We start from the raw sequence: 27,451 nt of genomic DNA on the forward strand, positions 1-27,451 counted from the left end.
AGGGTGACAGGATGACAGCTTGACAGAGACCTGTTTTATTTTGAATCCGCAGTGCACCGTTTACAGCGAACAGTGGCATATTAAAGTGAAACTCGCCATAACTGGTGCAGATGTATGCAGGCATACAAAGGCGACCTGGCATAAACGTATGTGATAATAGCTCAGATGCGACGCCATCGTGGCAATTTAGGATTTCAAATGTGGTTGCAAATGAATGAGCATGAATGTTTTTGCACACATCGTTTTGGTTTTAACCGTTTCCTGTTTTATTTTGGTGGATGTATCCTCATGTGTCTTGTTGTGACTTTCTACTTCCTGTCTTTGTACTTTCCCTGCCATCTTTCTGTGTATACACTTTTGTGTCTTTTGTTCTCTGGCCCATGTACACTTGGCACCACATTCCCTCAACCATATGTATTCTCAACGTCTGTATTCCTAAATTTATGTTTATGAATTACTACTGCTTCGTTCCCAGCCATTCTGTAGCCCAGTTTCAAGAATATAACAGCATTTTAGCAGTTAACCTACCTGCAAACACCTTTAACATTCGAGGCCACCACACAAACATAGCATATCACGTCTTAATAATGCTTGCTAGCTGCCTGTTGCTACAGCGAAGGTGGCGGCGTTATTACATCCAACAAGGCTGCCAAATTGATGACCGGAATCTAAGTCAGGCCACTGGATACATTTGCAGCCATTTCTGTGGTGTCAAAACTGGGAGTTTTTTAAGGAGAGCTGCAGGCATTTCCAACGTTTCTGTGGTTAATAAAACAGGGTTTTGTTACTGGAAGTTGCACCATCTCTATCCGTGAGTGTAATGCGAGTATTTTAAGCCAAACCATGACGCTTCCCTAACCCTAACTAAGATGATTTTGTGCCTACACCTAAACAGAGCATGAACACAGCATTGTGACAAAAGAGAAAAATGAATTGAACGAAACTAATGTAAAAATGCAACGTAAAGAAACGTCCAGTTTGAAGTTATGTGGTTTTGCAGGAAGGTACTTGTCTTTCATTAACCTTGGCGTTTGGTTTGCTTTTTGCCTGACTTTTGTTTTCGGATTATCGGCTTTTGAACATCGGCTCTTATTAAAGCTCACTTTTTAGCTTCTAGCCCACCTGCTCAGATTTATGCATTTGGGTCCTCTTTTGACAACACTGACAACGTTCTCCTGAGGATGACTTTTGATTTATGGACGATTTTACCGAGCAAGGAAGGTGGAGAGAGAAAGCGAGGGACACGCAGAGGGGGATTTTTGCTAAATTGAGGTGATCGCCAGTTGTTCTTATTGCTGTGGTTTTCATATCAAAGCAAATAAAAAAGTCAAGTGGACTTATCAGGGCTCACACATGTTAATATTTACTGAATCTCGGTGCTAATATTGCCTTAATCCTCTGCATGAGGGTATCATTAACATGGGCGTCTTAAAATAAAATCATAAACCTATATCTCCCCTGACCAACTGCTGTGCACGCACACACATAAAAAGGCAGAATACGATTTAAGTTCTGTGATTATCCGTCTCAACCACATCCGCCCGCGCTTAACACGCAGAGCGGTAAAAAAGCATATGCACATGGCACACAGAGAAAATGATACGTGCTCAGGAATAAAGACACTTATTACAGCGTGCTATACACATGACGTATCACATACTGCATCAACAAACATGCAAATCACAAATGCACGCAGGAGCTAAGGGGGCGGATGCAAAGAGAGCGAGTCCGTGAGCTGTGTGAGAGCTCCGCTGAGATCTCTCTAGCCCACCGTGGGTGTTTTGTCTTTCCCGCGAGGGATGCTCGATGTTTTGCGGAGGCAGGTTCAGCTCCAGGATTAATGAAAAGCTCCATCTTAGTCATGAAAAGAGCATTTTCACAATCTATTTAACATCATGCATACCAAAGGCTCACATTAGGCGCTGTTGACTTATGCTCGCCTACAGCGGTGTTTTCTGATGCATTCATTGCCACTGCTGTGATCTTCAGTGGGTAGGCTGCCCCCCTCCAGCCGTGCCCATTGAGTTTCTTGCATTTCTCATGTTTCCTGTCAGAAAACTCATTCTTCAGTGCCGAGATGAAATATGGCACGCAACTGGAAGTCTGAGGGAGTTATTGAAGAAATGAGAGTAATAAAGCTTCCCGGGACTTCAGTGTTCTTTTTGGATAATGTCTTTTATTTCCTGTCTGCCGATGGATGATTGGTCACAGAAACAGAGGATTCAGCGGGCACAGAGCTCGCTATTAGCCAATTTAGTCATGCCTTTGTAGGTCAAACACAGCACTCTGTGGGCTCGCTGTGTGAGTGGGACCGGGTCACGGGGTCGCAATGTTGGATGTTTCTATCTCAGTGGCCGGGCTGACCCGAGAGAGCCTAAAGTGGTCTAATAGGCTGCAGAGGGAAAGCTCACAGAAGTGCATTCCATGAGTGCTTGATGTGATTTCAGCGGTTGCACCTGGTGAATAATTTAGCGCAAATGGTTGTAATTACACAGCGACTACAGTGAGGGCGTTTAGGGTTGTGGTGTGTCTAGATCTTCGCAGGGATCACAGGACGACGTGATGAACTCAAAAGGCATTCCTGGAAACTGCTGCGTGCTCCTGCTCGCCCCCCTTCCCTCCCTCCCGCCGCCTTTAGCTCTGTCAGCAGTTTCTCTCCTGTGAGTGGCTGGCGTCAGGCCGGCCCTCTCAGAGCTTTTAAAAGGCTGTTAAAGGTCCTTGTGAGACACGGCCCCTATCCCTCCGCCGCCACCCACACCGTCCACCCAGTCCACCCACAAAGCCCTCTAAGCAATCACAGCTTCTCAGCATGTCAGCCAGCATTACTGTAACCCCCCCTTACGCCTGCAATCAGGGCTCGCCCATGCAGGGGAACTGGGGCAAAGCGAAGGCACTCGCTCGTAAGAAGCGAAAGGAAGAGACCGGTCATCTCCGCCACGATGACCTTTGAGGGCCTTTCGAGGATTGTGAAGCGATGGCGTGGGCGATGAAAGATGGTGAGAGCAGTGCTCTGATTCAACTGTTGGCGTAAACACAGAATGACCAGCGCAGCAGAACAAGATGCAGCGAAGGACACAAATAAGACACAAATGTCATCCAATTTCATTTTTTTCAAGGAGGAAGACAACTGGAGGGCCCATTATGTGGCCGCTCTCCATGTCCTGTCCAGGTTGGTTCGTCCGTCAAGGTAAAATGGCAGCACTGCAAATTCTGCATGACAGCCGAAGCTCCCCTTAGGGAGACTAAGTGGCATCAACCTGTCGTGGTCACACACTGTTGCTGACAAGGTGATGATGAACACCTTTCATTAAAAGGCAGAAGCTGGGCTTTTCCTGTGAGGGAGCATGTTCTGGTCTTAATGTCAAAGGAAAAGGATCGAGGCTGGAACAGAAAGCCTTGGGGGTCCGAACTCCGAATTTCTAGGACATGCCAGGAACTCCTTTGTGACACCACGATGCACACACGATGAAATTCATAGGACTAAAATCAGAGGCGCATTCCTGCTCGGATTGGAGCACTCCCACGGAAATTGTTTGAATCCTGTCACAAGCTGTCAGCATTGTCGATGGAGCAGTCAACATATAAAATGCGGATTTATGTTTCTTAAAGCTGCGCGACAGCAGGAGGCGACCACGTCAACAATTACGGGCACACTCTGGAGAAAGTCTGATCAGAAGAGAAAGATCTTCATCGACTGAAATAGTTTTAGCTCCTAAATAAACCAACTCTTTTTGTTATCATGACAGAACAAACTGAATGAGCAAACTGACTGCTGACATTTAATATTGTTAATATTAAAAAATAGACTGAATTTCCCTTTAAGTGCACTTCTGAGAAACCATGCCTTGAGGAGTCATTGAACTAGACACAGCGATAGTGGCCCGTGTGTGGCACAGGCAAGGCGACAGCTCATAACTGGCAGGGAAAACAGTGTAAAGTCCATTTTTGCTTCCTGCTAATTAAGAAGCATCTAAGACTCAGACTTTGATTCACACGTCTGTCCCCAACACCAGATCTTAATTTAATAAACAGGGTTAATCAATGCAGTCTCAGTAACCCTGGATGGAGCGTTGGACGGCAGCCGGATCTTCACGAAAACAAGAATGTTTTTTTTAAAAGAGAGTCCTCGCCTGCCGCAGCTTCAAAATATAATGCAGCGCTCCCATTAGCTTTCGAATAAATACTGTATATTGTAGCTAAAAATACTGTTTTTTTTTTTTTTTTGCACCATCACACTGTCACACTGCTGAGAATTTTTGACAGATGTTCAGAATCTGTTAGGGAGTTAAGGAGTCAAACTGTGTGGCACGAAAGCAAATCCCCTGCCAGGATTTCACACAACGGCTCATCACAGGCTCGCAAAAAAAAAGATGAGCCACCTGCTATAAATGTTCCATCATGAGTCCAAAACACACAACGGTAACGATAATAATTATGATAATAGCGACAGTACTACCACTTGTACCTCTAGCAGGGAGACTGGCGATGCTTGTAGCACTTTCTGTGTCAGCGGGAGTGACTCACTGAGTTTTTGTGTTCGCGCTCTCCAATTTTTGACACAAAGTACCCCTCGTTTGTCTGCCGCGCATAGAGATGTTTCCAACTATCACAGAATTCATTTAATGATTTCACATGTAAGGAGATTCATTATCTGCTGCTCCAGTGCTCGGCTCAGTTGTAACACAACACAATTTTTATTGCACCTGAGAGCCAATCCGGACCGGCCATGTTGTTTTTATCATCCCAAGACGAATGATTGATGGTGCACTCTGCTGCAAGTTGATACGCCGACTTCCTGTCTTAAAGGACCACTGCTCCAGACCACTCGGAGACCACCGTTCACTTCCTGTTATAGCTGACAAAGTTGGGCACCTTTAGCTTAACTGGTTGACATTTTCCAGTTGAGTTTGTGGCGTAAAAACTCAAACCATGATCTTTAATATTATGTTTAACCCTAACCAAGTGGTTGTTATGCTTTCACCTAACTAGACCTGAACCATAGCCTTACAAACACAGCAAATTTAAAAATTTTAATTAGAAGAAACAGAAAAGTTTTCATATACAGCATCCGTGATTTGCAGAAAACAAATGATTATTACCTCCACCAAGTAGGAGGTTCTCTTATTTTTGCCCGTGTCCGTTTGTTGGTTTGTCCACAGGATTACACAAAAACTACACACCGTTGATTAGGATTAAAACTGATAAATACCTTACCTGTAACCTCTGACCTTCCTCCAACCTGTAGCTGTCAGATGCTTTTTGATTGCCATGATAATCCACATGGGTACAGCTGTCTTGATCCTTGTTTTCTGAGGTTTTGTAATGTCTTGCAGTATCTGCTCAGGTTCTTTGTACACTGTGGTGCATGTGCAGGCACTGCCATATCAGATTTTCTGACCTGCTGTAGTTGCATGCTGAAAGAAAGGAGTGTCATAGATGTGTTTTGTTCTCATTCTAATTTTATTTGTAACACTCTTTTGATAAAGGAGTTACAACCACCCCCAACCTTGTCAGACGCTTGTTTAGCTCCCTGTCGCAGCATGGTGGCTTGAAATTTGCATAGATGAAATGCCTCCATTTTTTATCTGATGTAATACGAGTAAATACAACTGACTTCAACTTCATCAGCTCAAATTAAAGATATATACTTTCTCACCTGAAAGTCAGTTTATTGGCAGAAAGTTCACGATGCCTTTTCAGGACACAGTGACTCTTTCCTCGGTGAAAGCGGGGCAATGCCATCATAACCACAGATATAGATACACAGCGCTGCCTGAGTCTGATCAGAAAGACGGAAACCTACATTTCCATTGATTATTCAGCTCAACAGAAAAAGGGGAAGATGCATAGCAATGGATCCATTAGTGTCCAAGAGCAGAATGTAAATCATGACATTAGCTCGGATTGCTCAGTAAACACTAGTGTCTGAAGTACCCTGGATGCCAGCGCACGGCTTCAAATGAGACACAGCTCCCACACCTACAATCTATCCACAAATCATTACCGGCCTAATGAGCAACATCAAACCCTGACATTACGACAACTTACTACCATCTCCATGACAACTGGGATCGCAGAAAAAGAGCGGTCTGTCACCGGCACTTCCCTCTTTCCTCTGTCTGCCGCCGGTTTCATACCCTGAAACTTTATATCATCAAATACTTCAGAATGTGAAGTTTCAGCCGTGCGGGACGGTGATGCTTCTGCACATTTTAACATCAGAGGATTTCTATCTACACTTGCTTTCTCGGTGACCACACAGTGTTCAATTACAATTGATTTTTTCCCCTCTTCCTTTGTTGTCCTGCTGGGTATTTTATAAGCTCGCAAGGTGCACTGTGTAAAGGGTAGGCGAGTGGATGGAAACAACTGCAAAATAACATACCATTGTCAGTTATCAGATAATTAAAATGTATTTTTAAAAAAAGAGGATGAAAAGAATTTAAATGGGTAATGGGTAAATTAACATATTACTGCAGTTCTGGGAAACCTTGAAATCCCCAGATATTAATGTTTTAACACAAGAGGAAGGACTCCGCTTGGAAGAAAAGTGCACCCTTTCAAAATAAATGAGAACAAGATTTGTCTCGCTTGTCACGGCACCCCGGTAGTCCTGGTGGAGATTTAACTCTCTCTGTGTTTCACAAAGCAAAGTCTCCCTTTTTGTGATGACAATTGTCCGTATGTCCTCAGATGAATGGAAGATTCGGGGGTTGTCATCCTCACGTATTGTGCCAATTTTTAAACTTTGAGCAGCCCTATTTGTGAATATATTTGCTGCCCTCGTGTTCCTTTGACAGCATTCATTGCTGACTGCACTTATTCCATTTGGCTGTTATGATGGCGCAGCACTTTGAGGGCCACACATCTTGTTTACATGCATATGGAATGTGCACTTGTAATGTAATTAAGAGGGTAATGTGAGTAAGGTGAGACTCGTGTGCACTGTGCTGTGAATGTTTGCATGATGATGCTGTTAGCGAGAGAGAAATCCATGTTGGAGTGACGCGTGCGGAGTGCTCAGGCATTCACAGAGACCGTTCAAGAAAAGTTATTGTCTTAATGGCATAATAATTGATCAATTTGTGGCTAAGTGGTGTTCTCTTATGGCATGATAATGTGATTATTGACATATAAATAGCTTAATTGAGCTTTTGTTTTACACAGACCATAAGTAACTATTGTCTGAATGGTTTGATGGTTTCTTTATCTACAGTGTCTGCGTGGCTGTAGAGATTAATTTATATATTCATTTAAAACTTTATTTAAACATGGAGTGGCATAAACAATGAACAGGAAAATTAAAAAAAAAAGTAGTATACATTTTTTCTCAGCTCCACAAGAAGCTACATGCAATCTGATCCGTCTCAAGTGATGTCACTCAATGGCTAAATTGCATTGTGGGTAATGTAGGCTCGTTGTTTTTGTGTCCTTTAACACTGTCGGGCTCATTATGGATCAATCAGTACAGCAGAACCAGAGATATTTAACGCATCCCTCTTCCTTTTTCAAAACCAGGTGCCTACATTACCCACAATGCAACATCACTAGAGGCACTATACTACTTTTTTGACCCTTTTTTTGACCCTTTTAATAAAGGATGGATTGTCGTACTTTTTTTTATAGACAATAAAGGACCTGAGAGGATGAAGCTGATTTACATATAATCCTGCTTAAAATTGGTCAAATTCTTCTGTCATCCTGTGAAATATCAACATAAAGTAGATGTTTGTCCAGACCTTCTCTTCTTATAATAAATTTTGTGATCACCTGACTTTTTCACCACGATGTTCACATTTGTGGTTTTGTGTGAAGTTTCTTAGCAAATATTGACATTTGGCCCAGACTTTTTGACTCCTCTCTTCTTATAAAAACTATTTATCGTCCAGTATTTCAAGGCTCACATTGTCAAAAGGGTTGTGGCACCAGAGAAGCAGAAAGCTTGTTCAAGGTGTCTCTATAAGTCTAAATGATTTCTAGATTTTATTAGTTCATTCATATGAAATTGTTAAACGTTTGGGTTTGGCGGCAGTGTCACAAATTACAGGTCATTACAGGTGCTTTTCTGGAGACAAGGTTGTTGTAATGGAGTCCTTTGTGTTGCTGTGAATTTGCATGCATTTGAAAATTAGCATAAATAATTAGCAATCACTCTCACTTTGTGCTGAGAGGCCATTTCAAGTTTTTACCGAGCACATTACACCTGTTCATGAATTTATGCATGTCTCATCAGCCACACTTCGTCGCACAAGAAGCACCTTTCACAGTCACCAACGCTATTGTTTTGCATGTGGACGCCGAGCTTGAGTTGGTGTGCTCTTGTAGTCGGACGCTTACACTCATCACAGCAAATGGGATGCCTGTCCAATAAGTGCCGCTTACTTTTTTAAAATTAAATTGATTGAACTGACACTGTCATTTCCTCATTTCCATGTTTAGTTGTTATTGCCTCGGATACCGATAATTTGGCGCCATCCTCCAAATGCGTTTCTGAATATATCTTTGTTAGACGTAATGGGCTAGGAGCGGAAGAAGAGAGGTAATCACAAATTGGTTTTTAAGGTTGTGCCAGTTAATTAGCACCTGATTAAATGGTCAGTGGAGATGTCCACTTACTGCTGTGGGGTGAGGCTGTGAGCACCGTTAACAAAAAAAAACAGTTTGAAGTAAAAGGAGAGGTTATTAGGCCGCACAAATGTCAGAAGAAAACGAAGCACAAAACGTTGGTTGACAAAAAATAAGTACATAGAGTTTATATTAATGGCCATTTAGCTGTGCGCAACGAGAGCACGAAGTAAGTCGTAATCAGAAACACTGCCACAGTGTTGTCTTCATTCATAAGAGGTGATTCTGTCCAGGAAATGAGTTGTTTTATTTGCCACTGGTATAAGGAGAAAAAAAAAACAAAAAAACTCATTAGCAGTCAAGCTATGCACTCAATTCTGTCAGTGACATCCTTCTCTCCTGCCCCCGAAGACTTGTTACAGTGTTCAGGGCAACTTGTGAAGTCATGGCAGTGTAAACTGATGTTTGAATTGTGACACGAATGCAGACAGAAGAGGCAGTATTATTTTCTGGAAGAGACATCTTTCACCTCTAACAATGTCCCTTTCTCTTTCAGTCAGATAATCTCATTTGAGATTACATTGTTGTGCCGTCTTCCACAGTGTCACATAGCAATTACACACTTGTAAAGACCCGCAGAGTTCAGACGAGTGTGGATTATTCTCATTTGTACGCTGATATGTTGGACAAATCTAGTGTTTGTTTTTTTTTTTCTTCCAAAAGATTCAGTGGAATCACTTAAGTTGTCCTCCTTTTGTCCTGTTTGTCAGGATCTCTACTAACAGTCACAACAGTATTAATCTATCTGGGGTTGAGGACTGACAAGCGGCTACATTTCGGAACAGATTCCAACTTTTGGCTCCCAAACCTTTTCTTTGGTTATCAGTTTGAGACGGCTGCTGCTACGACCACTGTCTTCAAAAGAACCAAATGGTTATGTTATAAAAACTAATGTATATAATATATATTATAAGAGCACGGTTACCTTTAGACTTTCATCCAGGATAATGCTGTTTGGCCATAGTAGCTACAAGCAGAGCAAAGCAAGAAACCTTGGAAAGAAAGAAGAAGGAATCTTACGTTGGTGCCAGACTGTGGTGACAGCTGCATTGAATTCTATGCTAGATGGGTGGCGTAACCCACTAAAAACCAGACATTTCTATGTCGTGTGACTTCTGATGCAGAAACGCCTCCAGTAAATGAAAGAACACACTTCAGAGAGCAGGTTAACAACTGATGTTTTTGGACAGGGCTGATAGTATTGTGATCAAATAGGGCAAGTCCAGACAAATCTTGCTGATTAGATTGCAGTTACACTGCAAACAAGTCCCTTTTCCCAAATGAAATCAAGGGATGAACAACACGTTGATTTAAACATCAGTTGCTAATGTACTGTGAATTGTGTTCTTTCTTTTTCTCAGGACACACGACATAGTTATGTCGAGTTTTAATGTGTTTCTCCCATTGACTTGACTTTTGTTTGGTGAGGACTGGACATGAATAGTGCCACAGATGGGTCCATTGGCATGTTTTTATCTATTGTAAATGCTATTTTGTCAGGGACAATTAATTAACAATTAATTTGTTAGTTCAACAAAATGGAAATCAAGTTAAAATCCAATCACTTTTAATTATGCAGCCCAAAATCACAATCACATTGCCTCAGTGGGCTTTACAATACTTAAAGTGAACGACATCCTCTGTCCTTAGACCCTCAATTTCAGTGAGGAAAACCTTGCCAAACTGAAAAAATACTGAAAGAAAGCTCAGGAAGAGCCACAGAGGAGGGATCTCTCTTCCAGGATGGACAGACATGCAACAGATGTTACATGACAGAACAAGATCACAGTTTACAAATTTCATTGACAGAATGTCTGATACAAGTAAATTATATAACACATTTGTGAGGAAAAGAAACAAGATTTAATTAGGCTCATCTCTAACGGCGTGACAAGCAAATCTGTAAACCTGTAAAATTGCTGTTGAATCACTGCACAGAGGTCTTTGGCAGAGATTTGCTAATCCCCACTCAGGCAAAACCCTCCTCTTATCCAATCACCTGTCCCTACAGAACCAGTAATGTCAGTGGCTTACGTTAATGGTCTGCAATGCAGGATTTTCTGCTGCAACCCCCAAACTCTCTGAGCTCGAATCCAGTCCGGTGGAGATGCTGTCACATGTCAGCAGAAATTTTTTCTGAGTCCTCATTGACAAGTGTTGTCAAAGTCCTCCAAAAAAGACAGAGACATCAGCTGTGACTTAGAGACTTAGAGTTTCCAGTCACCATTTTGCTGCTGAAGCTGGTGAACAGAAAGCTTTGCGGCCTACACACTGACCATGCATTACACGCTGAGTGCTCGTGCCCACCTGCAGCTTTGGAAGGAGACCCCGCACTGCCAACATCTGCTGAGGTCTCACCGGACCTGTGGGCTGCAGGCCGCTCATCTGCACTTCTGAGTCTGTTTGTCTTTGTCCTCACATGGGAGCTTGAAGGATAAAAAGAGCTTTGTTCTTGAAAATCCACATTCATTTTCTCAGTGCAGAAAAAACAATGTTTTACCGGATCAGGAATTCATCCTGAAGCCGTCTGACAGGTACATTTGTAGGTTAAGGAACAGGTGTTCACGATCATGAGCTGGCAGAATAATTTGATCAATTATGCATAGAATAGCTTCCCCACATGCATGATAAAGTCTCTCTGTAGAACAGCCTATAGATCTAGCATCTGCTGCTGCACGGGGAGGCTCCATCCTACACAACACAACACACATTTTCAGCACGTATTGTCAATACAGGTTAAACAGTCGTCTCTGATTTAAGACACAGCTCTGCAAAGTAATTAGACATTGGTCAATAGATGTTCCGATGGGGGCAATGGGGCTTCAGTGTGGTTGTGGTGATGAATTCTTGTCTCAGACTATTTTATTTATTTTCCATCCTTACTGATGGTCATTATGGATTTGATTATTACTAGTAGATGTCTTCTTTTCCAGGGCATTAGAGTCATTACATCAAAAGAGCATTTGCGTGTGTTGTAATGACTGTACAAGTCTCAGAGTTGCTCCAAAATAGGTCTCCTTTGACATTTTTTAGATATATACTTCTGGCTTTTTATCTGATCTGTGACATCAAAAAAGTTTTTAACTTTCAATCTCTGCTGCAATTATTCATTTTGGTCACTTGGGGGCAGATATACATCAAATCAAGCTGACAGACATAGAAATAACAACACATCCTGTAGATCATAAAGTTGTTATCGCTACTTCAACTTCATCCAGACATAAATTCAACTCATTTAAATTTTTACTAACACTAACCAATCAGATAGTGTTGCTGTTAGGACACGGAGTGAGAGGATGCTGCATCAGAGCCAAAGTAGTACATTTTTAAATACGTTTATGTTATCGTCAGTCTGACAGAAAAATCCCCAATACTATGAAAATACTCTAAAATGCTAAATACTGGGCCAATAACCCTAACTCCACCCCTGGTCCATTTTTTATATATATATATATATATACATATATATACACATATATATACATACATATATATACATATATACATACATACACTATATTACCAAAAGTATTCGCTCACCCATTCAAATGATCAGAATCAGGTGTTCTAATCACTTGGCCTGGCCCCAGGTGTATAAATTCAAGCACTCAGGCATGCAGACTGTGAAACAAGACATTTGTGAAAGAATGGGCCGCTCTCAGGAGCTCAGTGAATTCCAGCGTGGAACTGTCATAGGATGCCACTTGTGCAACAAATCCAGTCGTGAAATTTCCTCGCTCCTAAATATTCCACAGTCAACTGTCAGCTCTATTATAACAAAATGGAAGCGTTTGGGAACAACAGCAACTCAGCCACGAAGTGGTAGGCCACGTAAAGTGACGGAGAGGGGTCAGCGGATGCTGAAGCGCATAGTGCAAAGAGGTCGCCGACTTTCTGCACAGTCAATTGCTAGAGAGCTACAAACTTCATGTGACCTTCAGATTAGCCCAAGTACAGTACGCAGAGAGCTTCATGGAATGGGTTTCCATGGCCGAGCAGCTGCAGCCAAGCCACACATCACCAAGTGCAATGCAAGGCGTCGGATGCAATGGTGTAAAGCACGCCGTCACTGGCCTCTAGAGCAGTGGAGACGCGTTCTCTGGAGTGATGAATCACGCTTTTCCATCTGGCAATCTGATGGACGAGTCTGGGTTTGGAGGTTGCCAGGAGAACGGTACATTTCAGATTGCATTGTGCCAACTGTGAAATTTGGTGGAGGAGGAATTATGGTATGGGGTTGTTTTTCAGGAGCTGGGCTTGGCCCCTTAGTTCCAGTGAAAGGAACATTGAATGCTTCAGGATACCAAAACATTTTGGACAATTCCATGCTCCCAACCTTGTGGGAACAGTTTGGAGCGGGCCCCTTCCTCTTCCAACATGACTGTGCACCAGTGCACAAAGCAAGGTCCATAAAGACGTGGATGACAGAGTCTGGTGTGGATGAACTTGACTGGCCTGCACAGAGTCCTGACCTGAACCCGATAGAACACCTTTAGGATGAATTAGAGCGGAGACTGAGAGCCAGGCCTTCTCGACCAACATCAGTGTGTGACCTCACCAATGCGCTTTTGGAAGAATGGTCAAAAATTCCTATAAACACTCTCCTCAACCTTGTGGACAGTCTTCCCAGAAGAGTTGAAGCTGTAATAGCTGCAAAAGGTGGACCGACATCATATTGAATTCTATGAGTTAGGAATGGGATGGCACTTCAGTTCATAGAATGAGTAAAGGCAGGTGAGCGAATACTTTTGGTAATATAGTGTATATATATATATATATGCACATAATTTATCCTTACATATTCTCATATTTAAGTAGTTACATTTTATATCAGGGCTGTTACTCAAGCACTATTGGTATCGGTAAATTGATATTTTAAAAGGATGGATCTTCTTTTGCTTAAGTTTAACTTTTGAGTACCTTGACAAATCCACTTCCGGTCACTGCTGCCTGTCAATCAAACGCACCTTCAGAGACACTGCTCCTTAAGTCCTTGCGGACGGCAGGTGATATCAGCATCTTTGAGGGAGTATCAAGCCAGAGGAGACTGTAAATGGTCAGCAAAGTTTAGTCAAGCCTGCTTTGTCGGACGTTATTTCAGTAGTTAAGTCAAAAAGGGGGAAGTTAGCAACGCTTTTTTTTTTTTTAAACCCAACGATAGCAGGCGTCAACAGGTGCGTAGAAGAAGAAGTTAACGGTTATCGGTTAGCTAGCTAGCTAACATAAACACTATGGTCTCCGCAGCTTTAGCCGAATTCAAGTCTAACCGGGGAGAAATTATGACACTCTTCAGCTATTTTCCGCCATAAAGGACATTAATCTTCGTCTACATCTAGTTGGTAAGTGAAATTAACCTCTTTTAACTGTGTGATTTTCTCGCCCCCGCTGTGAACGTCGTTAATATTGTCGAAGTTATTTTTCTGGTGCGTTCCATTGCTGTCAGAACTCGGAGAACTTCTCCGACATCAACACAGATGACATGATAGCCACTGTGAACAATTGCTTTGGTTAAAATACAAGTAGGCCTACCTTAAAATTGTACAATCAGTTGCAATACTTAATACTAGTAAATGTAATTATGTTACATTCCTTGACTCTGGTTTTGTAAGGTTGGCTAATATAGATGAAAGGTGCCCATTAGAAATATTCACGACATCACAATATGGCCAAGTGCAATATCCAAATTGCAAGAAGCTCCGTTTTTTTGACAGAGGTAAATTGTGTGACAAAACGGTATTATAAAACACTGCTGTTGTGCTGCAGAGATGCTCTGGCTCTAGCTGTAAGAGAACACGTCTGTTTGGTTCAGACACCAACAAATGTCACATCGTATTAAACCACTCAGGATAAGTTAATCGTGGTAGTTTCCAGTCTTGTATATCCTCACATAACTGACTTGAAAAAGCTATCAACAAGTAACTGCCCTATATTGATTAAGTGATTTATTTCTAAGTGGATGCTTGCAAATAAAAACACACACACAAAAACACATTTGTATCCTATCTATGAGGCAATAAAAATATGATTCTTAACTGTAAATGTAAGAGAAATAGACTCATTGTCAGTCTCCAGTGCCATTTAAATGGTTTCAAGAATGTTTTAGAGAATAGCTGGATAAAGACCATGAATTGCAGTTATTTTTGATTATAAAGATGTGTCTGACGTGATTTTTTTTTGTGTCTTCTCATGTCTCGTCACAGCATCATGTTATTAGTTTAGTCAAAATGAAAACTGTGATGCAAAAATGATCAGTTGCTCTAATTGTGAATCATTCTGCAATCACAAGATATGTCACAATAATCACAATACATTTTCTTTCTGTTTTTTACTTATATCATGCAGCTCGATTTATTTGTATGCATTTTATTTTGTATTTGAAGATATTATGAGAGATAGATGTGCACATTTTCTTTTACTGATTTAAACATAACTTTGAGTTGCACAAGAAAGAGAATATTATGTGGTTTTGTTCCTCAGGCTTATGACTCCAGATTAAAGTATTTTCCGCCTTTTTAAGTACAGTGTGTGTGTGTGTGGGGACCTCACTTGGATTTACTGGAGCACTGTGAGACAGCCTCAGCAGGTAACTGAATAAGAATTGATGTGCAGAGGCTATGAAAATTTGACTGGAACTCAGTTTTACACATATTTTGGTTTGGCATATTTTCTCACTACTTTATGCTGAATTTGAGAAAAGATGGTTAAGTGAGAGTTTTAAAGATTAGTTTGACGTTTGGAATACTTTAATAACTTGTCCCCTGTTTGTCTTCCGGTGTTAGTTAATTTCATGAAATGACCCATTAACCTGTCTTATCATCTTTGGTTGTAGACCTTGTGTGATTTCAAATAACCGATAGATGCAGACACTTTAATTTTCAGCCTTTCTGCACATTTTGTCAGATACCTTGGAAGAGAACAGTTATTTTCTCTGTGTGCTGAAGATTGTGACAAAATTGTACTCAGGAGGGAGGCCTTCTGGTTCTGGATCTACTCCCTGGAGTCCCTGGGTCTTATGCATTTTGTATTAGCTGCAGGAGATAAATAGTATGTAGTGAGTTTTGTGAAAATGATGCGGGAGATTAGTAGACTTTCCCAGCGACATTGTAAGAGAGGAGACAGACCATGTCCGGAATTTTGAATAGAAAGTTTGTAAAGCCAGAGATGGCTGTTGTATGACACTTATCTCGCGCAATCGTCTTCGTTATTGTAGCCGAACCGGGAAAGATATCAGCGAATCATGTTCTTGCACTGACGCAAGTGCACAGTTGAGATTAACAACACTGATTTGGTGTGGTTGCAGACAAGCTTCTTATAGGCACGAAAGAGGAGGATATCACTCTAATGCACAGGATTACAAAGAAGAAAGCTGAGGTTATTTAAAGATTAGACATTAAACTTGCATTTGTTCAAGTGCTTTGGTGGGATGAGCTGACATTGTCACTCACAGATCTCTGGATTGAGCAGGTATTGAGAATCGTGTGGATTTAGAACCTTATTATGAAGTCACTCCAATGTTTAAGCAGCTTTTATCTGATTTGAATGGTGACTCTTAACATGAAGTTTTTATGTCCTGGTGAACATTGAAAATGAAGACAAGGCTCTCTCCCCATTCATTTAGATTTGGGCCTGGTCTTGTAAGCCAGAAATAACTGCCAAATGGTTGTTGCCAAGATGGCGAGTATTGCCCAGATGGACTTGGACTCTTTTTCCCCAAATAGTTTATACAAAATGGTTGGATGAGAGATGGGATCGTATTCAGAGTAAATAAGCAGATCTGAGGTCAGATTGAGACTCGAATCTCAACAGTGTCCACTCAGATACTTGATGTTGGTGTGAGTGTTGTTCCCATTATCTCAAAAAATCCTAACAATCACAGACTGTACTTTCAAACCACTCACTCACTCTGATATGCCCTAGTTTTCCATATGTTGCAGCTTCAAGTGATTCTGTTGGAAACAGGTTTCCCAGGGGCACAGGATTGATAAGACAAATTCTTTAATCCTGACAGACAGGCAGGTCTAGCTCAACAGATACAGTAAATCAATCAATGTGTCTGAGAAGTAGCAGCTTTCTGTATCGACTGTGACCCCACTCCTCCTTCACAGACACATTCTAGGACATGCTACAGCGTGATGGCTCGTGATACAGTCTGTCTTCATGTTCACAGCTCTGTACATACTAAACCTTTTTAGGTTGTATTCTAAAAAATCAAGTTTAAAAAAAAAAAAAAAAAAAAAAGATGTGTATTTGACCTGCAAGATGAAGTATGCTAAGCATCATTACCAAGCCTCGCTTAGAGTCAACAGGAGGCTGGAGATGGTTCACCTCATGCCATCTTTTCACCGGACCATTAACCAGCCTCAGAGAGCTGGTGAGCGAGAGAGCAGCCTTCAGCGCCAAAGGCTTAGAGAGGCCAGGGCGTTTGGGTATATTTTAACCTGTAGATTCAAGATTCAAGCCTGCCCTCTGACTCATATTCAATCTAAACCTCAAGGTGTGCCTGTGATGATAGGTGGGAATTCAAAGCTTTATAGGGAGGAAACCCAGTATCAGGGATGAATAACAAGTAGAGTTGGTGCCTTTATTCCCCCCACAAGGAGCCTAAACAAGAGTAGAGTCAGTGAATAAAAGGATAAGACTCTGTAAAGACTAAGGAAAGGAAGCGAGGAATATGTGGGTGTATATTTCATCATTATAGTGAGATGCTAGTCATTGAATCAGTCAGTCAGTGAATGGGAAGTCAACAGTTTTTAATATGCTTCTCTGATTCCCCGATGGTTTCCCCCTCATAGCATCTTTATCCTTTCAAGCAGCATGAGATTTCTCCCCCTGCTCTTTCCAGGGCAGGAAAATCAGAGCTTGTTCTCACATTTCAGCCCATTTATCTCCTGCTAGCTGCAGCTCAGTGATCTTAGCCCTCCATTAGCCTGCACAGAAAAGCATCCAGTGCAAGTAAACAAAAAATTTAGGAATGGCCCATTTCTTCTTTCTTCCTCCCACTGTTGTCAACCTTGTCATACAAATGACTTGGTGTATCTTCAAAACAGTTGGAAAAAAAACCAACAACAACCCAGCTCTGGCCTCGTGTTAATAGGCCTTGTTTGCATGTCCTAAAATGTCTGTATCTGGCACAGAAATGGAGCGACTCTCTGGTGTGTTTGTCATAAAGTTGATGTTTCAAGAGATAAATTACACCCGTGCGTCCTCGGGGTTCTCAGCGAAGGGAAATCAAACGGCCACAGTCAGCTATTGCATAATGTCATGTCTTGGCAAGATTTACCACATATCTCAGGGTTCTAAATAAATCACAACTGTCAACTGTGTTTTGCTATTTCTGTAATTAACGTGCCCCAGAGTTAAAGTATTAAAGCTCCCCGCTCCCGTCTCTGTTCATATCCAACAGTGACAAAACACTTTACATGTCAAGGGAACAAGATTGGGATCATTTGATTCATTTTGTTGTCTGTAAAAATGCTTTTCTCAGTAGACACATCTGGCAGTGATGTGAATAATACAGACATCATACTCAACGTGATCCCATCAATTTTGAATGAACACGGCTATTAACCTGCTTGCCACTTCATTTTTGAAGAATTCACATGTAGCCACTAAGGTAGGGCTCATGCAAAAATCTTTTGATATTAAGCCTAAATTCATATTAAAAACTTGGGCAAAAAACAACTTGACTTTTATAATGAAGTAGGACGGTCACAGGAAATGTGTCCAGTGAGTTCAGCACTTACTACTGTTGTTCATCAAAAATGTGTCTACAGAGCGCAACGTTAGCCATTTTTAGCTTTTGTTAACAGTGGATGGAATATGTCAGGTATTAGTTTTATACAGTCTGTGGGAGTAATGAACAAGAAGGAGCTGTTTTATTGAAGCAGCTGTAATCCAACTTCTTAGTGAGGTAACTAACCCTTTTTCCCCCATTAATGATGTCAGGCTTCCTGTTAGCATCAGGTTTACATCTGAAATGTTGCCTGCGACTTTGCTACTGGCAGAGCTGCTGCACGGTGCACACGAGTTTGTAATTGTATCATCTGTTGTACAACTAAGTACAGACTGAAAAAGCAAAACAATGGTGGGAAAGGTGAGCAAGTAACGTAAGTGGTGTATATGTTGTTAAAGATACTACAGCTACTAGAGTTTGCCTTATAAAAAGTGTAAATATAGGTCATAATAAACTACTTGTACAGTTGATCTATAGTGTAGGATGAGGATGGGACACTTTACAGCACATACACATAATCTGTAATCAGATGTGGTTGTTGGTTGGAGTAGTGTTGCAGCAGTTTGTACACGACTAGGGCCCTATAAAATCTGTTTTATTTTTTCCCAAATTCTGTTTTTTCTGTTTTAATTTTTGGGAATTCTGTTTTTTTTCCATTTAACTCTTGGGAATCACATTTTTTTTTTTTTTTTTACCAGAAGAACCAGCAACAGTGTGTTTTAAATGTAAATGACTAAAATGTACACCAATTAAATAGAAATTATAGATTATTATTGATAAAAGAAGAAAAAAACGGCTCTGTACTGAGGGATTAAAGTCGAGTTTCTCAGTTTTTTTCGCCAATGGAGACGGAACCGCAGGCAGCCGCTTCGCCATGCTTACATTGTTTTGAAGGGGGAGGGCTCCGTCTGTGGAGGGGGGCTTGTTGTGCCACCCACATTCGCCTCCCTCCGTGCACTTTTCCTCAGACATACGTTCCTCTTCCACATGTAAACAGCGTTTCTATGAAATTGTGTCAAATTCCGCGATATTACGTGTCGAAAAATAGATTGTATTTTAATAGGCCAATTCCGCGATTCCATCATAGGGCCCTACACGGCTGTCAACTCTAGTACATCACAGCAAAACGTAGGAAACGTAGCTACTCCGCTGTTGTGGGCCTCCTGCCTACTAGCTGCATGCTGTTAGTTCTTTTCACCTACACCTGCAGGTCATTTGGTTTGCAAGAAACCACATCAAAGCTCCTTCACCAGACTGGACCAGCAAAATCAGGAGCTTTGTCTTTTCGATGATTTGTTAACTCCTCAGACTGGATTAGTGTTTATTAGTTGTTCAATTAATCATTAGTCTATCAACATAAAATTAAATTGATAAATTTCGATTTTCCCTTATTAACCAAAAACTTCTTCAAAAGGCTTCTTCTTAAATGTGATTTGCTGCATTTCTCTGTCATTAAATCAATCTGACTTGAATATTGTTGCGGTTTGGTCTGCTGAATGGTCAATTTAACAATCTGAAGTGTAACCTGGTGTTTTTCTGGAAATTGTAATTAGAGTTTTCTCAATTTTCTGATGTTTTCTGCATAAATTATTGAAATAATAATCAATTGATGAATCAGTATTGAAAATAACCCTTAGTTGCATCCTCACACTCCTTCAAAGTGAATTCTGGTGAGACACACAAATTCTAAAATGATATTGTTGCGCATTTAGTAAGAAACCAAGCAATTAGCACATCTCTTACTCTGTGACATTGGCATTAACTTTATTGCAGTAACTAGTCATAATTAGCTGTCGTCTCTATTAAATTTCACTGCTGAAAAGATCTTTAAAACATTATTAAAAGTCAGAAATTGGAGTGCTCTGAGCAGTGTGCTGCAGAAAGTCTCTTAAATTGATACTGATATACTGATAATTATTGCATGAGAAATACTTATTCCAGCTGATTTCCTCCTGATTCTAAAGATGATCACACTAAGTAAAGGATGGATAAGGAATTACTGTAGAAATTGATTCTGATTGTCTGTATTCTGGCAGCAGTATTTTTTACATTGCTTGGTTGTGTAAAACTGCTTAAAATGGTATAGAATAAAAATGAGGGCACACTGAACCAAACAAGTGTCGTGATTAGAGCAAACTGAAATACATGGTCAGCTTATATGACAATTGTGTTGAAAGCTTGTGCTGTAATTTTCTACAATTTGGTCCATTTTGTTGCAGTTTATAGCCAGCTCTGCCGTGAGAGGTACTTTCCTCTTCAGCAACTGTTTACTCTGACAACTGTAATCAGTTATTATTGTGAAGTATTCAAAAATGCAGGGAAACATGACTCAGAGTCTGTGAGGTTTGGCTGGGGTGCTGCACCTCAGAAACACTTTGAAACATAAGAGAGAAGAAACCCCACGTTCAGGCTGCACAGATCTGAGCGTGTGGAGGCTTCTCACTATTGTGAAGTATGACATAAACTGATATAGTGATTTCTTTATGTCTGGTTTGACAGCTGGCATTAAAGACTATGTTCATCAAGACTTTTTCTGTACTGCTGCATGGGGGCGTATGCAGGTCTGAGGATTTGCTGTCAAAATGATGCACATATTGTAGCAGCAACTGTGCTGTGACAGAAATTCTGATACTTGAACATTTCCTATAAAACCCTATGCTTTGTATCATTTGCATAATAACAATTAGATAATTGTACTGATGATATACGGTATCATCTTATTGATTGTCATCACCATCTAAGAACTTAAAAGACAGAAAAATGCACTGATTGAGTAGTCCATAGATGAAAAATGAATCATCAGCTATTTTGATAATTTGCTGCTTTGAGGGGAGGGGATGATGTGGATGAATAATTGCAGAATGGAATTATTACAATCCAGTTGTTAGCCAGCATTAACTTGAGCATTTTATGTATGTAAAATGTGATTGGCATACTTTGGCATCCTAAGATGTACCTTCAAGTTCACTCATAGTATAGTATACTTCACAATATTAAACAAGTAACAACAAAATAAATCTTTGTTGTGAACTAGTTGTGTGCTCAAATTGTAATAATCTTATACATCATGTATGCCCAAATAAACACTTTTAAAAACTTAAAAGTTAGTCCCAAGAAGTACACTGATGTACACTTGCAAATACACTAACAGTGCATTGATATTAGTGCTCTAGGCTAGCCAGTTACCGTAACACTTAAACATATTAAAATGAGTATTAACTGTTTATGCAGTGGTATGATATACATTTAACATCGACTGGACAGTTCAACATGAAATACACAGAGAGACTTGAATAATTGTGCTACATTAACCTTACAGCAGTAATATTAAAATTTTCATGGTCAGTAACTACCGTAATGATGGCAGACACACGAAGCAGTGGAAGGAAAGAGAAACCCAGTGATTTCAAAATAATTTCAAAATAAAAGTGTCTGAACATATATTTTTCAGAATGCAAGGGATTCACTACATAAAATAGAGGTAGACAGGGGTCGGACAACAGCCATCTGCGAACTTGGCCTTCATTTTGATCTCACCTACAAGCCTTTAAGATTTTGTGATTGTATCTTGCACTGTTGTGATGACAGACAAATAGACAGACTGCTGGCAAAACTTATTCTTTGGCTGTTCTCGGTACTAAGGCGTCTCCAGGACTACATTTTGCCATGATGACACACAGACACACACACTCTGAAGGTGAAAACATTACCTGCCGAAGCTGTCGAGCCTGGCAATGAAATATTGAGTTTCTTTTAGGGGTGGCTTTGGGACCTTTGGGGTGGGTGGGCCACCCCTCAAGGCAGTGCTTGGGGGAATGCTGAATTCTGATTACTTGTACCAAAAACATCAGTCATCATCTAGTTTTTGTTTCTCCAGTGTGAGGATTTGCTGCTTTTGTCTGGTGATATTATTGTCAAGTGAATGTACCTGGGTTTTGACTATTAGCAAACAAAATAATTTGACATTTGAGGACATCACTTTGGATTTTGGCATTTTTCACAATTTTTTGAAATTTAGCTAAGTTTACTCAAATTATTGATGAGGAAGGTAAATCAATTTTCATTGCAGCCGTAAAAGATTTACTATTTTTAACTAATCCTTTTGGTACAAAGCCACTATAATGCTGCACAGTACAGCTGACAATGATTATAAAACTGCTGGCAAAATAAAACATTAAAAGCTTTCAATGAGAACAGTGTCAGAATTTCTCAGGCTGGGAAAAGCTGTGTTGATGTGCTGAAAAAGCAGATCAGTGACAGATGGTGGGCTCAGTTTTAGTGTATTGCACTAATTGCATTGCAGCTCTCTGATGTTGCTGCTCAGAAATTAAGGTATCACCCTCAGACCAGTTACAAATGTGAACAAAGAACACCACTGGAAGTTTGATCCATTCTTATTGATGTATCTCTTTGAGGCTCATTTTAGGCATTTTTTCTTTACTATACAAACATCGTGGCAGCCTCTTCTAAACTCACCAGCCCTTGTGTGCAGCTTAGCCCTGCTCTCTCCGTTCATTTTCCTTGGGGCAGCCTCCCTCTACCTTCCTATTGATCTGCTGTGCAGCATCAACATGCTGGAGTGTCAATTAGAGAGCCCCTCCTGCCCATCTGTGAAAAGAGAGCTACAGCACTTCTCTAAAAGTTTCCCTAGCTGGCTTTGCCAACCAGCAGATGCTCAGGTCTGTGAAGATGAAGAGGGAAATAATCTGCTGAAAATAAATATACGTTTACCTCCATGTCCTTGTTTGTATTTCTTATGTTTCTTATGCAATACTGATTGGATTGTGAAATGCTTGTGCTTGAGCTGTAACATTTCTCATGTGAAGTGTTGAAGAAATATGATGCTTTTAAGGTGAAGGGGCTTGTCTGCAAAACACTTTCTTCATCTTCAAAGACAACACATCAAGTGAAGTATATTTCTAAGGGCATACTGGTTGAGGGACACTTTTTCTCAGTGAAAAGATATTCTGTTCGCAGCATTGTTGCTCTTTGCAGAGTATTTGCAGTTCTTTTTAGATCACATCGTCCCCATGACATCTCTATTTATGTTCTTTTAGAGCACAGTCTGTCCCTAGACCTCCCTCAAACATCAACAAACGACTGCAACACATCCTAAATATTAAAATGGCCTGTGTACTTGAAAACTAGTCTTTGTGACAGATGTGTAGGCGAAGCGAGACCGACACAATGTAAAACACCACCCACGCTGTCTCTTCCTGTGCACGTTAAAAATCAGCATTTTATTTGATAATCTTTCAGTTTAGAATCCTCAGTAAGTTGAATCTTCTATGATTAAGTTGCCAAAAAAGACATATTGAATGTTCAGAAAGGAAAATTTGGGAAAATATATTGTAAACAGACAGGTTTTACCTTTTTCAGATTAAAGTTGTTTCTGTTTGCTGGTGTAGCTTGGATGGTCATGCAACAACAAACATTTGCCTTAAGGTTATTGTATGGCCTTTTGTAACAATGCATAGTCTATTGCAAAACATGCTTTTGCACCTGAGGAAAGGTTGTTTCCTGATATGAATCTCCCCTTATTCCTGCAGCTGTCTGTGACATTTGTAAGCTAGTAAACAGTTTCTCTGTTTTTCTCGTGTCTCTGTTGTACATGGTTATTGAGGTACACCATTCTAGGCTGATCTGTAGACATTATCACATTTTGAATCCTCACTCGCCAATGATTTGATTCGATTATGACTGACCTGTCAATGATTCAAATGTACAACAGTTTTTCATCGTGAACTTTCTGTATTACTGCACATGGCTATGTTTTCATAATTTTATAAAAGCAGTAATATAAATCTGTCTCCCCTTGTTATTTAGAGAGTTTTTTTAAAAAAAAAAAATCCACCTTTAACAGTCAACAATATAAATAGCTGCTTCTCTTCAATACCAAGATCTGTGTGCAGCACAATCACCAGAATAAATGTTAGCTAAGTACATCTCTGAAAAACCCCAGGTAGGTTAAATCTGAATGTGTCTTTGTGTTGCAACTATTTCTCTTTTGCACAGCGCTGTGCTTATGCTCTGGTTAGGTTTACACACAGAAACCACTCGGTTAGGGTTGAAAAATTATACCTGCAATGCCTGTTTTTGATGCCACAATCATGGATTGAAATAGTCTGACTTCCTGTGATAAATATCTGGTTTTAGTCACTACATGAATGACTGAAAATATCTGGAAATGTCTGAAGATGTTTTCAGAATATCCAGTAGCAGGACTTGAACTGTAGTTCACCGTCTGGCAGCCTTGTTGGCTTTTAAAAATTGTTTGTTTTTTCCAGTATGTTCTGAAAATCAGAAATGTCCTCATCCTTGTTTTTTTTTGTTAATCACTCATTGCTAATATCTCCTTCACTTTTGCATCTGTAGTGTTATGATCTCCAGCTATTCATTTCAAGAGCACAATGTAAATAAACCATTTTTTGTCAAGCTAAGAAAAAAAAAAAAATCAACAATCAACATAGCTGGCAAACTCCAGATTATGCTCTGTTAAATCTTCCTCATTGGCGTTGAGATGTAAGATGCGAGAATTTCCTGCACCTCCAAAGCCAAGGTGCTGTATGTCAGACTAGTGTTACATACAGTAAATTTCCTCAAGCTGAAAACAGTCCTGATATGTAACCAGAATCACACTGAGTATGCTAATACTGCATTTTCCATTCAGTAACTACATCACTACATGTCATATTGAATAGAGCTCTGAAAGGTGGTCTTGATTAAAATGGGATTTTTTTTCTTTTCCAACGGTGGCGGTAGTTTCTAAAATGATTTATTCAGTAGATATAGCCAGCCCACCCGCATAGCACTGAGATCTTTAAGATTAAAGAATGAATTACCTACATCCTGGCCAAAAAGGAAACATTATAAGATATTCATGTGGAACAAGACAAAAACAAGCTGATTAACATGATAATGCATGATGTAATCTTGCAAGGTGTGAGATCTTTTTTCCCTCAGCTGCACTCGAGATACTCCTTCAGATTAGCTCGCTGTTTTTCAGTCTGAGGGAGACATACAAGCTGTCTCACCACCAGCTCTTTCTTTGTACAAACATGAAGTTTGATGACATCTGTCTTGAAATCTGCAGCCTTGCAGAACAATTTCTTATTTGAACTGTTCAGTGTTTACAGCTGTATTTTTTTCCCCCTTTTGCCTTTCTATACTGCACTGTGTTGGCAGCTTGCTGCCTTCGCCTCAGTGAAGGCTCTGATATGAGATATGCTGCTGCATGGTTTGTATGTGGTTATGGGGGCTAAGGTGAGTTGGCTGGATTTCCAGTTGTCATCTGTGCTGCAGCAGTTAAAGTGGACCTGCAGTGAATCAACTCTGAAAAATTACTTCTTGCTCAGTAGGAGATAGTTGGGTGTATTCAAAGGACCTTGTCACTTCCAATATGCTCTCAATGAATCTCAGCCGTTGCCAATCCAAGGCTTCCACCCACTCTGCTGGAAATCCAATGTCTACAGCCCTATTCTGTGACTGTGTGCAGGGAGATTGTCCCTTCACAGCCTATTACAGCTTCAGGAATGAACAGGGTGCAGATATGTACATACAAGATAGCTTGTAGTGGCGTATTTTGCGCCTGTAAGGTATGCATGTATTGTGTGTGTCAGAGGGAGAAGAAAAGAGAAGGGAGGGAATTAAACTGTCGGAGAGTATAGACGTGCATTACAGGATGGAGATTAGAAACTTAGATCTAGCTTTAAATCTGCACCTGTACCTCAGCAGCTTGTTTACAACAGTTGAATCTGTGCAGGATCTGCATCTTATAACCAACACAGCAGTCAAACAATAAACAGCACCACATGAAAACAGATGTAGGCATAGAGCTGGAAAACTGAGGTGGTAGACAGAACATAATCTGCAACAATTTTGATCATCAAATATGGATTGAAGTTTTTTAAGGAGAAATGCCTCATTTGAGTCTCAACTGTGAGTCGTTTATTAGTAGATTAGTAGTTTCTGGCCAACATGATTATTACTAAAGAACTGATGACCAGTAATTGGAACTGCTTTACATTTGTTGTAAAAATGAAAATCTTGGTGTCAAAACAAATTTTAAAAAATTAATAAAAAATAACCGGTGATGGAATGTAAATAAGTCCTGTATACTCAAGCGCTCTACTTGAACTCAGTTTTGAGGTACTTGTTCTTTACTTGTGTTACTTTATACTATTTGATAACTGTACTGACTAATTAGTTTACAAATTCAGCCCACCAGTCAGTGTTGTGGGCGCCCCCTACGTAAAACGGCAACTTGTACACAACTGCGGTGTTTGAGGAAGACAGTACTACAGCAGATCAAAAATAAATGGAAAATGTTAAAATAAACAGTCTTTATCAACTGTAGTTATTATTGTCATCTGGCAAATAAATGACTATAACTACCTCTTCTGAAGATGTGCGTGAATGCTCACAAAAGCTAGCTTATAAAAAAGAAATACTTATTTAAGTATAAATCACTTAGATTAATAATACAAGTGTAAATACAGGTATTTTAACAACCCAATAAGCTATTCTGCAGTGTATAGGGCTTTTATTGTGAAAGGTGCAACACAGAATGAGTTTGTATGTACTGCAGTTGTGAGCATTGGTTTACACTACATAGCCTTGAGAGAGAGATGGCATGCGTCAGAGGGCCACAGGCTGGATTCGAACCCTGAGTGCCGCTGTGGCAAAGACCCAGCCTCGCTCGACAAACTGAGACCCATGGGGGCCCATGAGATGTAGTTTTTGACCTCTACTGTGACAAAATCCACCTATGAACCCTGCACTAACCATATTTACTACTGCAGCTGCAGCTGGATATCCTTGCAGAAGACTGACTGCAGACAGAGAGGATGCTGCATCAGAGCCAAAGTAGCACATTTTGAAATGAAATAATTTCATCACTTACTCACTCACACTCATCAAAAAAAGCTAAATATTTGATACAATTATCACCCAGGGTGATTATCGATCTATTCTTAATTCGAAGAACTCACTTTGTGCTCTGGGAAATGATTATCTCAAATCTTCACAATTTTTTCATGTTTTATAGATCAAAAATCTCAACAAAGCAAGTGATAATGAAAATAATCATTAGTT

The 27,451-nt window shown here is 40.3% G+C and overlaps 1 protein-coding gene and 1 long non-coding RNA gene across 6 annotated transcripts in view; one reads left to right on the forward strand and one right to left on the reverse strand.

Moving 5' to 3' along the window:
- The window catches only part of LOC119021478 (metabotropic glutamate receptor 4-like), a 188,041-nt gene that overhangs the window by 14,870 nt on the left and 145,720 nt on the right, over positions 1–27,451 (forward strand). For 2 of the 3 annotated variants that reach the window (XR_005075600.1, XM_037101780.1), the window contains exon 1: positions 13,585–13,964. The exons of the other annotated variant lie outside the window; for it this stretch is intronic. The gene's annotated coding sequence lies outside the window, so the exon portion shown is untranslated. Of the gene's footprint in view, positions 1–13,584; positions 13,965–27,451 lie in introns of those variants that run through there. 3 annotated transcript variants of the gene reach the window in all.
- Positions 8,750–13,681, reverse strand: LOC119021480. Of its 3 annotated transcripts, none has more exons than XR_005075603.1 (4): positions 13,546–13,681; positions 10,933–11,051; positions 9,551–9,617; positions 8,750–8,881 (listed from the first exon to the last, which is right to left on the reverse strand). It is a non-coding gene; the product is annotated as an uncharacterized LOC119021480 (long non-coding RNA). The 3 variants fall into 3 exon arrangements; XR_005075601.1 differs by having other exon boundaries at positions 10,660–11,051; XR_005075602.1 differs by lacking the exons at positions 8,750–8,881; positions 9,551–9,617 and adding an exon at positions 10,355–10,793.

Source organism: Acanthopagrus latus, chromosome 6 (genome assembly GCF_904848185.1).
Source record: "Acanthopagrus latus isolate v.2019 chromosome 6, fAcaLat1.1, whole genome shotgun sequence".
Taxonomy (NCBI): Eukaryota; Metazoa; Chordata; class Actinopteri; order Spariformes; family Sparidae; genus Acanthopagrus; species Acanthopagrus latus.